The sequence below is a fragment of the Odocoileus virginianus genome, chromosome 14 (assembly GCF_023699985.2).
Source record: "Odocoileus virginianus isolate 20LAN1187 ecotype Illinois chromosome 14, Ovbor_1.2, whole genome shotgun sequence".
Classification (NCBI taxonomy): Eukaryota; Metazoa; Chordata; class Mammalia; order Artiodactyla; family Cervidae; genus Odocoileus; species Odocoileus virginianus.
In genome coordinates, this window is record NC_069687.1 from 15210860 (window position 1) to 15223995 (window position 13136).

Genomic DNA, 13136 nt, shown 5'->3' on the forward strand with positions numbered 1-13136 from the left:
GCTGCAGAAGCAGACACGTACACAGGCACGTCAGCTCTGCATACGGTTCCAAGGCCACATGGCCAAAAAAAGAAAAAAAAAAAAAAGGAAGAAAGAAAGAGAGGACAGGAGACTCAGGACCAGAAGATGTAAGAGGGAGTATGATGAGGACGTTCGGGGGTGAAGTCTCTGCTGAGGAGGTGCCAAGTTGGCGGGTTTTGGAGGGCGTCAAATGCAAGAGGTAGAAAATGTCAATTATTGAAAGTGTTTTAAAGACAAGACTTGAAGGTCTCTGGCCCTCGCCTTAGCAGTTACACCCACTGATCATAATGTGTAACTTTCCCTTGTGATGTCTGGTAGACACGCACACTCAATACAAAGTTTAATGGGGACCAGAGCAAACCATTCCAATCCTAGGGGGACACATTTTCCTGCACTCTGGTTGCTCATACCCTTCAGGGTTTTAGATAGTTGCCAGTCCGAGCCCCTGAAACCTCAGAGGTCTTCTTTCACTTCGGTATTGATCTCCTGGCTCTAAATACCTTGTTTGGCTCATAGAAAAAGTGGCATTGGGATTTTCCATTTCCACTCATTGCCAAAACCTCTGGCTCCTATCATTTCCCTATTCTTTGATTGTTCTTGTTTTGTGTGGTTTTTCCTCTCTGGCTCTCATTGTCAACCCTGACAACAGAGGCCATGGAATCCCTAGGCCTGTGTCATCATCTTGGATTTCCCTGGACCCTTACCTCACTCAGGGGATTATGGAAGCTGTATTTAGGTGACACAGTGGTAAAGAATTTGCCTGCCAATGCAGGAAACTCATAGGAGACTCAGGTTCAATCCCTGGGTTGAGAAGATCCCCTGGAGCAGGAAATGGCAACCCACTCCTGTATTCTTGCCTGGAGAAGTCCACGGACAAAGGAACCTAGTGGGCTACAGTCCATGGGGTTGCAAAGAAGCATCTGTCATGAATAATGAAACTGAGCAGCTAAGAACACACACACACACACACACCCCCCTAAACTTAGCTGCTTAAAATGAAAGTCATTTATAATCTCCTAGCTTCTGAGGGTCAGAAATCTGGCAGAGGTTTAGCTCAAGGGTTCTGGCTCAGGAAGGCTCACAAGGTTGCAGCCACTGTATTGGTCAGGGCTGCAGTCATCTCAGAACTTGACTGGGGCCAAAGGATCCATGTCTAAGTCCCGTGATGGGGTGGCAGCAAGCCCCAGTTTCTCACCGGCTTTCTGCAGAGCCAGTGATACTCCAGAAAGCTGGCCAGCAAGCCAGGGAGTACTTACAATGGAAGCTGCTTTTTGTAGGGGGTTTCCCTGGTGGCTCAGACGCTAAAGAATCTGCCTGCAATGCTGGAGACCTGAGTCCGATCCCTGGGTTGGGAAGATCTGCTGGAGGAGGGGATGGCTAACCCACTCCAGTATTCTTGCCTTGAAATTCCCGTGGACAGAGGAACCTGGCAGGCTGTGGTCCATGGGGTCACAAAGGGTCGGACACGACTGACGGACTAACAGCATTTTTGCCTTTTATAACCAAATGTCAGGAGGGTCATCACTTCACTTTGCTGCATTCTTTCTGTCACATAGACCATCCATGGCACACAGCAGAAGGGAATTATGCAAGATACGAATATCAGGCAGGGCTCATTGGGGGGCCATGGAGGCTGGCCACTGTAGGAGCTTTCACCCCAGTTTTGCTCAGTGCTCTCCCAGCTCCATGCCTATCTAGCTATTTCCTCCATCATCTGTCCTGCTCCAACACAGCACTGAGAGACACAGCACATTTTCTGGAAAGCACCTGTATGCTGACTGAAGGCGTTTTGTGTACCCAATGCCATGCTGGGTACCACGGAGGCTTCTGAAACAAGAAGACGTAAGCTGTAAGACCCTCACTGTATATCTGAGAAAACAGAACACACACCAGGATCCTTAGAACCCTTCTCATGGAGAATATAGAAAATGAGCTCAGTCATCGCTTAGGCAAAGAGGGGGATTCCCTGAAAGACCCATGTAGTCACAGGGAGGAAAACGGTGTGGACACTGCAGGATGCAAGACAAATCCCAGCAGAACTCGCCCCGGCCTTCCCCAATTCTATGACTCCCTCTATTGGCCTATTCTCTCAGACTGGCTTCTTTCTCATGGCAAGCACCAAAGATCTGGCAGCTCTGGGTCTATGTATTGAAGCTGCACTATGTAGGAGATAGGTTTCCCTGTTGGCTCAGATGTTAAAGAGTCTGACTGCAGGGCGGGAGACCCGGGTTCGATCCCTGGGTCAGGAAGATCCTCTGGAGAAGGAAATGGCAACGCACTTCAGTATTCTTCCCATGGACAGAGGTACCTGGCAGGCTACAGTCTATGGGGTGGCCAAGAGTCGGACATGACCAAGCAGTTTCAAATTTTAAAATTTAAAGGAAGGGGTTTGACATCACGGTGGTCATTGGGATGGCTGTGGGAATTACAAAGATAAAGCTACAAAGCACATTCCCTGTTATATGGGGGTGATAGGGAGGTAGGGGAAAGGAAGGTTAAGAAACTCATGTGTAGACTTGAAACCATCCCAAAGAGAAGACCCTGCCTGCATGTAGGTCTGCATATTAGAAAAAGGGACAATGAGAGTAAGGATGAGCCTGTAGATTGTGTGAAACTGTGTCTCATTTCTAGTATATTCCAAGATTCCATTCTTTCCCTCTCTTTCTTTATTCAGTTGGGTCTACCTGGTTCTGTCCAGGTTGTCTCTTTAAGATGCCAGTTACATTCATAAAGAAGCCCTTCCCAGACTGTGTTCTGAGTAGTATGTAGTTTGCTGGAAGCCCTAGATTTCTAACAAGTCATAATAGTTTCTGACAGGATCTTTCTTTGGAAAGAAAATGTGAGAAAGCAAGGGAGATAAAAATGTCTTTGTTTTCACAGAGGCACAGTCGGAATGAATAATTAAGAAATTGATACTGAATTCAGCAGCATGATCTGAGCTTTCAAAAGAAGGTGGATGAGGGTGTGGGTGTGTTTGTGTTTCCAGACGACAGGTGGAATTTCCTGAGTTTTTTTTTTGTGTGTGTTTCTGTTAATGATTCCACCCAACCAGCTGATGGGGCAGAACTCTCTCCTGGATGAGTAGAGCTGTTTTTTCAAAATGACACTCTTAGAACCACTACATGGCTACTTAACTGACATGGTTTCAGAAAGAGGTAGGGTTCTAAGTGCGAAACAATAGCTTCAACTCTGTGTCCAATATCAAAACGTCTTTATCAGAGAGACAAAATTTTGATTTCTATAGCTTAAAATAAGAGACAGGACTTCCCTGGTGTTCCAGGGGTTAAGACCCTTGCAGAGAGTTGCAGGTCTGATCGCTGGTTGAAGGACTAGGATTCTACCTGCCACATCACATGGCCCAAAAATCAGAAAAAAAAAAAAATTACAGGTCTTTCCTGGTGGCTCAGTGGTAAAGAATCAGCCTGCCAATGCAGGGGACATGGGTTCGATCCCTGGTCTGGGAAGATCGCACAGGCCATGGAGCCATGAAGTCCATGTACTACAACTACTGAGTCCGTGTTCTCCAGCTCGAGAGCCACAACTGCTGAAGCCTGAGTGCCCTAGAGCCTGTGCTCAGCAACAAGACAAACCACTGCAGTGAGAAACCCAACCAGTACTCAGCAACCAGAGAGTAGCACCCATTAACCACAACTAGAGGAAGCCAGAGCGTGGCCGCGAAGACCCAGCACAGTCAAAAATAAATAAATAAATATGTGAACTTACAAAAACAAATAAAAATAAAAAAGAGGCAGGTATAAAACATTTCTGGAAGAGTTAGGATACTGATTACGATATTAATAACCTACTAAATGTTAATAAATCCTATCCAATACCCTCCTGGATTTTTAAAAATTGAATGAGGCATGTGCACGTGTATGCATGCGCACGCACGTGTGTGTGTGTGTGAATTAGCTTAGGGACTTGGATTTCTAACTGCCTAATACAGCAGTTTGCAGTGAGCATCATGAATTCTCATTGTGCTTCGCACCACAAGCAAATGGGATTTTGAATGGGAATTCTGTCTGCAACATAATAACCTGGGGTCAGACATTGGACCCTCTCAGAATATTTATGTCTTTGATGATTTATTTTAACAATCTGTCTGAATATTAACATTCCAATGAGCCTAGTTTTCTTTTCAAAACTGAATTCTTTTCAACAGGCACATGTGAGTTAACATTTTTCCCTCAAATGTCTCATTGAGGAGCAGAGAATAGTTCAATATTCCTTTCCCAATGTGGTATCACTAGTGCATTATCTCCTTCAAATGACAACCTTTGGCAACAGTTCAGATCAGATAAGGCCTGTTATTTATTTAAGGTCCTCTAAGAGCGCAGCCAATTAGAGACTATTGAATAGTACTCCCATCATTGAGGTTTCCTAGACAGGGCTCAGTAATGGGGTTTTAGAGCTCCTGTTACAAGGCATGGCAGGGTGCCTGTTCTCAAAGGGATGTTTATTTTTGGAAATCTGTGATTCCCTTGTTAGACTCACACTCCTTTAATTGTAGGTGTTTCAAAGAAACCTGAGCCCTTGTCTAGCTATTTCTATAAAACCACCTACTTCCCCCCAACCCCTCCCCCACAGAGGTGGCTGGCAAGGAAGAATTCAGTAAAAATAGGTTTAATAAAACTACTCTGCTTGATTCAACTGACTTCATACAAATAATTCATCAAATTTCTATTAATGAAGTACTCCATTAATTCATTCATTCAGCCAGTTTATTGAGGGCTCACTTCAGTCAAGGCAATAGGTAAGTTCTCTACTCTGATTTGACAGCAAGCAAATGGACAGTAAACACACATACATATATAAACATGCATGTGTCATCAACATCAGATAGCAGGCAAAGGCCAGGCTGAAAATCCCCCCAATGTGATAGGATAGACAGTGACAGAGCCAGTACCCTAGTTGAAGGGGCTTACATGTCTCATTTAGGAGGAGGCATTTATGTGAGGTCCATGTGATCAGAAGGAGTTAAGCTTGTGATGACCTAGGGACGAATATTCAAGGTAGAGAGAAGAACTTCTTCAAAACTCCCACAGTCGGACGGGCTTGGCATGTTGGAGGAAGAGAAAAAGAGTCCATGTGATGAAGTTCAGGGAGGGGGTTTGGAGAAGTCCCTCTCATGGGCGGAGACCCGTGAATGGTCTCCATCAGGGACAACTGTAGGTCAGCAGAAGTTTGGATCTTATTTTAAGTGCAATGGCTGGTTATTGAAGAGTTGTAATCAGAAGAACGTCATGACTTAATTTAACTTTTCTGCAGCAAAAGAATGATAGGGAGCAAGAGAGAAAGTAGGGAGATCAATTAAGAGGCAATTATAGTAGACTAGGAGAAGGAAATGACAACCCACTCCAGTATTCTTGCCTAGAGAATTCTGTGGACAGAGGAGCCTGGTGGACTGCGGTCCATGGGGTCGCACAGAGTCGGACACGACTGAAGTGACTTAGCATGCACGCATGCATTGGAGAAGGAAATGGCAATCCACTCCAGTGTTCTTGCCTGGAGAACCCCGGGGCAGAGGAGCCTGGTGGGCTGCCGTCTATGGGGTCGCCCAGAGTCGGACACGACTGAAGCAACTTAGCAGCAGCAGCATCAGCATAGTAGACTAGGCCAGTGGCTCTAGTTGTAGAGAAGGCTGAGCCTGGAGAGTGAGGGATGGGGCACTGGAGAAAAGAAAATATTTCATCTTTATATATATACATATGTATGTCTCTTTATGCATATACATCTATGTATGATTTATATTTCTTCCTTTAAACTTTGTTTTTATGTTATAATATGTTTCTATATTATAATATGCATATCTGCCATAGTAGATATGTTATTCATAAAGAAATCAACATACAAGGACTTCTCTGATGGTCCAGTGGTTAAGACTGATTTCTAATGCAGGGGGTGCAGGTTCGATCCTTGGTCAGGGAACTAAGATCCCACATGCCTTGTGGCCAAAAAATGAAACCACAAAACAGAAGAAATATTGCAAAAAATTCAATTAAGACTTTAAAACTTGTCCACATAGAAAAAAATTAAAAAAGAAAAGAAATCATAACTAATGATGAGTGTGTGTGTTCAAAAAGATATTTTTTCTATGTCACTATGAGCCAAAGGTTTTGGAAGTCCTCAGTCAAGGGGTCAAATGATAGTGACTTGGATTTGGTGGTGATAGTGGAGGTAAAAGGCAGTAGATGCATTTGGGATAAGGTTGGAAGATAAAATTAACAGAATTTGTTGATGATTGGGTTGTGCTAGTGGAGAAGGAAATGGCAACCCACTCCAGTGTTATTGCCTGGAGAATCCCAGGGACAGAGGAGCCTGGTGGGCTGCTGTCTGTGGGGTTGCACAGAGTCCGACACGACTGAAGCGACTTAGCAGCAGCAGCAACAAGGTTGTGCTAGATTCAGCGTGGGGCCATGAGAACATGTACGGCTCAAGATACAGCCCAGCCCTCAGGGAGCCTTGTGGGATATTCCTGACTCAGGAATGAGGATGCAACAATTTTTGAGATTTTGTTTCCTTATCACTTTCACCTAAGATGTGACTCACATTTTCTTGAGTAAAAATAAACTTCTCTTCATGTCCAGGTGACCTCTTTGCACAACTCTCGGGGCCACCATTAGCGTTATATTCTCCAGGGTTGTGTTTTATGAAGTTGTCCTCCAGGACAAAGCATTCAGTATTGCATATTGAAAAGATGTTGTGTGTGTGTGTGTGTGTGTGTGTATGTGTAGTTTTTGGGAATCTTTTCCAGTAGCATGTCTCTAATTTAGGTTTATTCCACCCCTACCCCTCTCCATCTCCTACTGTCAAATGAGTCTTTCCTTGAGACTATGGAAATGAAGGAATAATTTGAGATTAACCAACTACTTTATGGCTGAGAGTTCAGGTCTCAAAGGAAGAGCAGCAACCTTGAGGTGGGACTTGGAGCCATGAGCGGAGGCTCTCATTTGTTCTTAGTGAATCTGGTTATAAAAGACTATAGGAACTTCCCTGGTGGTCCAGCGATTTTAAGACTTCGCCTTCCACTGCAGGGAGTGTGGGTTCCATCCCTAGCTGGGGAACTAAGATCCCACATGCCACATGGCCCCAAAACCAAAACATAAAACATAAATAATATTGTAACAAATTCAATAAAAGACTTTAAAAATGGCCCACATCAAAAAGAAAAAAAGTAACCCTGGGGTTTCCACATATGATCGGTTTTTGCCCTTGGTCAGGCTGGATGTTACTCATGATACACACCTGTTCACTTCATCCTGCCCCAGCCTCCAAATAACCTACCCACACTAATGGCGTTAGTAAAACTAAATGAAACCTTGAGCATTGTGTCCCCAGAGTATGTTTGTCCTTTCCCGAGTCACTCTCATCTCTACATTGAGAAGATTTTCCCCAGGCAGCCCTGGGCCTGTCTTCATTCCGTTCAGCCTCCTTTATCACACAAAACTGGGCACAGGTTACTATACGCTCTTCAAATTATGTTCTAGACAAACCAGATCCCTCCCTGAGATGGAATTCATGTAACAAAGTCTACAAAGATAAAACTTTATGTTGTTACAGGGTGATTGAAATAATTGTTTTATATTAACAGTGGTATTTTTGCTATGTTGAAGTGAACTCCAAATGACTGGCCGATGGATGAACTCTCAGAATAGAATTTATATTTACATTAGAGACCCCCTTATCTATTAAATTCACAAAGGGAACCTTCACTTTGTTCTGAAAGCACAGTGTACTCTATTTATCCTGAGGTGAAGAACACAAGTTTTTTTTTCCCTAAGAAACAGGAAAATTATCTTTTATAATGTTACAATGTTTCAGTTTTTCAGGGAAGCCAAAGCAATAGGCAAGCAGTTAAAATAGATTTTGTTGTTGCCGCTATTTCAGTGAGGAGGCTTACATTATAGTGGATTAAAGCCATTTTTTAAAGAAGAACAGAGAGTCATTATTTTCTAATGAACAACAGGAGAAAATCTACCTGCCATTTTGTTCCTATTGCTGTTTTGGGGGAGAAACTAAAGGCTTAGACTCTGTATTTTGGTCTTGAATGCTTGAAAAGCAGTAGAAACAAGACTCCTGCACTCTCACAACTGCAAATCACCCTAGGAAAATTGAACATATATGCAGGAAATATCTCAAGACACTTGGCGAATTGATAGAAGCCAAGTGGAGAATTCATCATTTCTCTTGACAAATACTGTTCATAGCCCTGCTGTCAGAACAGCAGTATGTCAGTATTGGAGTTTGAGTAAAAGATGAAAATATAAGTTGAAAATGTAAACCTTTCAAGTGCTGGACAGTTGTCAACTGCCTCCTGCATTTTGAGCATCCTCATAATGTCTGGAGAATTCACTGCCTGTATTAGTTTTCTGTTGCTGTTTTTTAAAAATTGCCACAAACAGTGATTTCATGAGTCAGACACAACTTAGTGACTAAACCACAGGGATTTAAAAAATACAAATTGGTTGTCTTACAGTTTTGGAGATTGGCAGTCCAAGATCAGTGTCTGTGGGTTAAAACTAAGGCACCACAGGCCAGCGTTCCTTCTAGTCTTTAGAGTCTGTTTCCTCTTCCAGCTTCTAGAACCTATTGTATTCCTTCTGTTGATGCTCCACCCTCTGTTATCAAAGCCAGCACAGGATCGCCAGCTCCCTCTGTGTTCACTGCTTCTATCACCACATCTTGTCTGTTCCTCTGAATCTCTTGTCTTCATCCCATAGAAATGCTTGGGATTAGACAGTGATTGCTGGTCAGTCATGTCTGACTCTGCGACTCCACGGACTGGAGCCTGTCAGGCTCCTCTGTCCATGGAATTCTCCAGGCAAGAATCGTGGAGTGGGTTGCCATTCCCTTCTCCAGAGGATCTTCCTGACCCAGGGGTCAAACCTGGGTCTACTTACTGCAGGCAGATTCTTTACCATCTGAGCCACTGGGGAAGAACTAAGGCCCCCCCAAATAATCGAGGATGACTTTGTCATCACGAGATCCTTAATCACATCTTCAGAGTCTCTTTTGCCGTGGCAGGTAACACATTCTCTGGCTCTGGGGATTAGAAGGTGGATATCTTTGGGGACCATCATTCTGTGGGCCCGTCACCTCTCAGTTCCCAGGCTGGACCTTCGGCCCGGAGCTCACTCTCTCAGGTTTCTTCGTCAGTGCATGTGCATTACGTGCTAAGTTGCTTGAGTCGTGTCCGACTCTTTGTTATCCCCATGGACTGTACCGTGCCAGGCTGTCCATGGGATTCTCCGGGCAAGAATCCTGGAGGGGGTAGACATCTTCTCCAGGGGATCTTCCTGACCCAGTGATCACACCTAGTCTCCTGTATTGCAGCCAGATTCTTTTATTTGTTTATGTTTAATTGAAGGATAATTGCTTTACAGAATTTTGTTGTTTTCTGTCAAACCTCAGCATGAATCCGCCATAGGTGTACATACGTCCCCTCCCTCCTGAACGTCCCTCCCATCTCCCTCCCCTTCCCACCCCTCTAGGCTGATACAGAGCCCCTGTCTGAGTTCCCTGAGACATACGGCAAATTCCCGTTGGCTATCTATTTTACATGTGGTAATGTAAGTTTCCATGTCACTCTCTCCATACATCTCACCCTCTCCTGCCCATGGCCATAAGCCTGTTCTCTATGTCTGTTTTGCCACTGCTGCATTGAAAATAAATTCATCAGCACCATCTTTCTAGACTCCATATATATGTGGGAGTATATAATATTTATCTTTCTCTTTCTGACTTACTACACTCTGTATAATAGGCTCTAGCTTCATCCATCTCATTAGAACTAACTCAAATTCATTCCTTTTCATGGCCGAGTAATATTCCATTGTATATATATGTACCACAACTTCTAATCCATTCATCTGTTGATCGACATCTAGGTTGCTTCCATGTTCTAGTTATTGTAAATAGTGTGCAGGCAGATTCTTTACTGTCTGAGTCGCCAGGGAAGAGCTCAGGCCCACTTAAATAATCCAGGAGGATTTTCTTATCTCAAGATCCTTAATTATATCTTCAAATTCCCTTCTGTGATGGAAGGCAACACATTCTCTGGTTCTGGGGACTAGAAGATGAATGTCTTTGGGGACCATCATTCTGTGGGTTGTGTCACCTTTAAGTTCACTATCTGGATCTTTATGTAGGAGCATTCTCTCTCTCCCTCTCTGCTTTCTTCGTCAGTTCACGTGCATGCTAAGTTGTTTCAGTTGTGTCCAACTCTTTGCGATGCCATGGGCCATAGCCTGTCAGGCTCCACTGTCCATGAGATTCTCCAGGCAAGAATACTGGAGTGGGTTGTCATTTCCTTCTCCAGGGGATCTTCTTGACCCAGGAATCAAACCCACATCTCCTGCATTAGCAGGTGGGTTCTTTACCAACAGAGCCACCTGGAAAACCCTGGTACCAAACTGAGGAGAAGCATGGGACGATCCCCTGGAGGAGGGAATGGCTCCCCACTCCAGTGTTCTTGCCTGGGAAATCCCATGGGCGGAGGAGCCTAGTGGGCTACAGGCCATGGGGTCGCATGACTTGGACACGACTGGATCACCTTAGCACAGAGGCACCCATGCGACCAAGGAGATACAAATGAGATGCACTTCTGCTGAAGTTGGATTTAGAGTGAATCCCCCAAAGAAACAGAGGTCTTGCATGTGGTTTTCATCCTGACTTGGTTGGGAAGCTGACAGTTGGAAGAGCATAGATGGAAAGTATGGCTGGTCTCTGGGGAGTGACCTGTTATGCTGAGTCCTTGTTTGGGGATAATATCAGTAGCTTCTAGGTCATAGATGGTATAACTTGGGTTTTGTGCCTGGTCACTTAACTAACCTATAAACCTATTCTCTGACTCATCTGAAGATTCTAAGAGCTACGTATTTTCCTGGACTAAATTCCTTTTCTGCTTAAATAGCCAATTTGCTGTTGTTAGCAGTTAACAACCCTGAATAACGTAATTTATCACAATAAGGACCATCTAATTTGGTTCAAGTTAGAACCATGGGCATGCATCAGTGTTTAAAAAGGCAGCATGGTAGTGCCCTAATCAAGGAAATAAAGCATAAACACCTTATCTAAAACCCCCATCCTAATATTCTCTGGAATCTAAAAATAAAATCTTTACTTCTCAGTTCCTCAGCTGGATACTTCCCCTGTTCCAGATTAGTAGCTTATTCATGGCTTTATTAGTAATATGAAGATATTGACTTTTTCTCTGCTCACTGAATAACAAATCAATTCTTTCTAATATGAGATTCTTTCTCGCTCCTAAAACTGAAGTAGAATTGTTTGTATTTCTAAATTTCTAGACCTACCCTCTGGTCATTTCTTTTAAAAAGATTTTATTAAAGGTCTTTATAGAGCAACATCCAGACTCCAAATCTAGTGGCCAAGGAGACCCTATTATGCTGCGAGTACCTGCTGGGGCACTGCAGGTGGCTCTGGCTTCCCACCCTTCTCTTCGGAGGTGAGAGTGGTGGGCAGTATTTCATCTTTGGGTTCCAGACTGTCAATGTGATCAGGCAGAGGCTTCTTGCATGTGTGCATGCTGAGTCACTTCAGTTATGTCCAACTGTTTGTGACCCTATGGACTGTAACCCACTAGTCTCCTCTGTCCATGGGATTCTCCAGGCAAGAATACTGGTGTGGTTGCCATGTCCTCCTCCAGGGAATCTTCCCAATCCAGGGACTGAACCTATGTCTCTTAAGTCTCCTGCATTGGTGGGCTGGTTCTTTACCACTAGCGCCACCTGGGAAGCCCTAGGGGCTTCTAAGGGCCAGTCTTATCAGTTGAGTCCTAAGGCAGCATGATCTTCACCTGGATGTCTAGCACAGTCTGTCTGAGCAGCACATGGCACACGGCCGTGTCAACATCATAGTTAAGAGGGTCCTCACTGTGGACCATCAGGCCATCCGCAACTTCATGGATTTAGCCCTCTGTCCTTGGAGTTTCCCAGACACCATGACCTCACAGTCCTTGACTCTACTCTCCGTGATGAACCACAGCATACCAGAGCAGGCCCTAGCCCTGCAAGGCCTCCTGGGAGTTTGTAACTCAGACACTATGCCTGGGCAAGGATGGACAGACCTCCTTTCCAGCATAAAGTTCTACACTTCCCTCAGAGAAGCCAAATCTCTTCTGAATCACCGGGAACATTCTGTATCCTGGTGGCCAAGATAATGATTTCTGTCCTGGTTGATGTAACTTGGACTTCAACCCCAGAGTACCCATCTTCAGCCAGCTCTCACATCAGAAACTTGTTCAGTTCAGCTTTGAAGATGCCATCAGTGACAAACTTCCTCTTCTTGGAAATCTGCACCACCATCTTGACTTCATGCTCTGCTTAAAGGAAAGTACCCTCTGGTTCTTAATTTAGCTGATTTTTCTTTGGAGGCTCAAAGATGACAGTTTGACAGTTTACTCCCAAATTCTTAGAGGTACCTGACTTGTGTAGCTCCATTTTCTTTTTAGATTTTTGTCTTTGGTAACAGCTTCCTCCTCTTGTTTGTTCACATCTATAAAATAGAATGAATGAACGTCACTCGGTCGTATCCAACTCTTGGCGAGCCCATGGGCTATACAGGCCATGGAATTCTCCAGGCCAGAATACTGGAGTGGGTAGCTTTTTTCCTTCTCCAGGGGATCTTCTCAATCCAGGGATTGAATCTAGTCTCCTGCATTGCAGGTGGATTCTTTACCAGCTGAGCCACCAGGGAAGCCCCTATAGATAGCGTTGACTATATAGTAGAATTAACCATGCATTCAAAAAATGATTTCTTGGATCATGATAAGAGACTGAAGGTTTCTGGTTCAAGAAGGCAAAGCAGGAGGAGCGTGACCTTGCCTCCTTCCATGAATGCACCAAATCAACTGCTATACTTGGAACAATTTCCTCGGGGTGGAGTGTTGGGGGGAAGATAGTAAGATATTGAGTATTGCTATCACATCACAAGTCTGTAGCTAGTAGACAATAATGGATTAAAAAAAATAAGCAAATATTGAGACTACTAATCAAGGTAGTTGAGGTGAAGGAAGCTATCGTCTACTTTTGTAGAAATTTGGATGGCATTCTGTGACATTTTGGCAAGTTTTAGAGGTGTGAAACTTAGCTAAAAAC

At 44.1% G+C, this 13136-nt stretch overlaps 1 pseudogene; it reads right to left on the bottom strand.

Moving 5' to 3' along the window:
• Positions 1 to 11421: 11421 nt before the first annotated feature.
• Positions 11422 to 12344, bottom strand: LOC110147383 (small ribosomal subunit protein uS3-like; annotated as a pseudogene).
• Between the last annotated feature and the right edge of the window lie 792 nt (positions 12345 to 13136).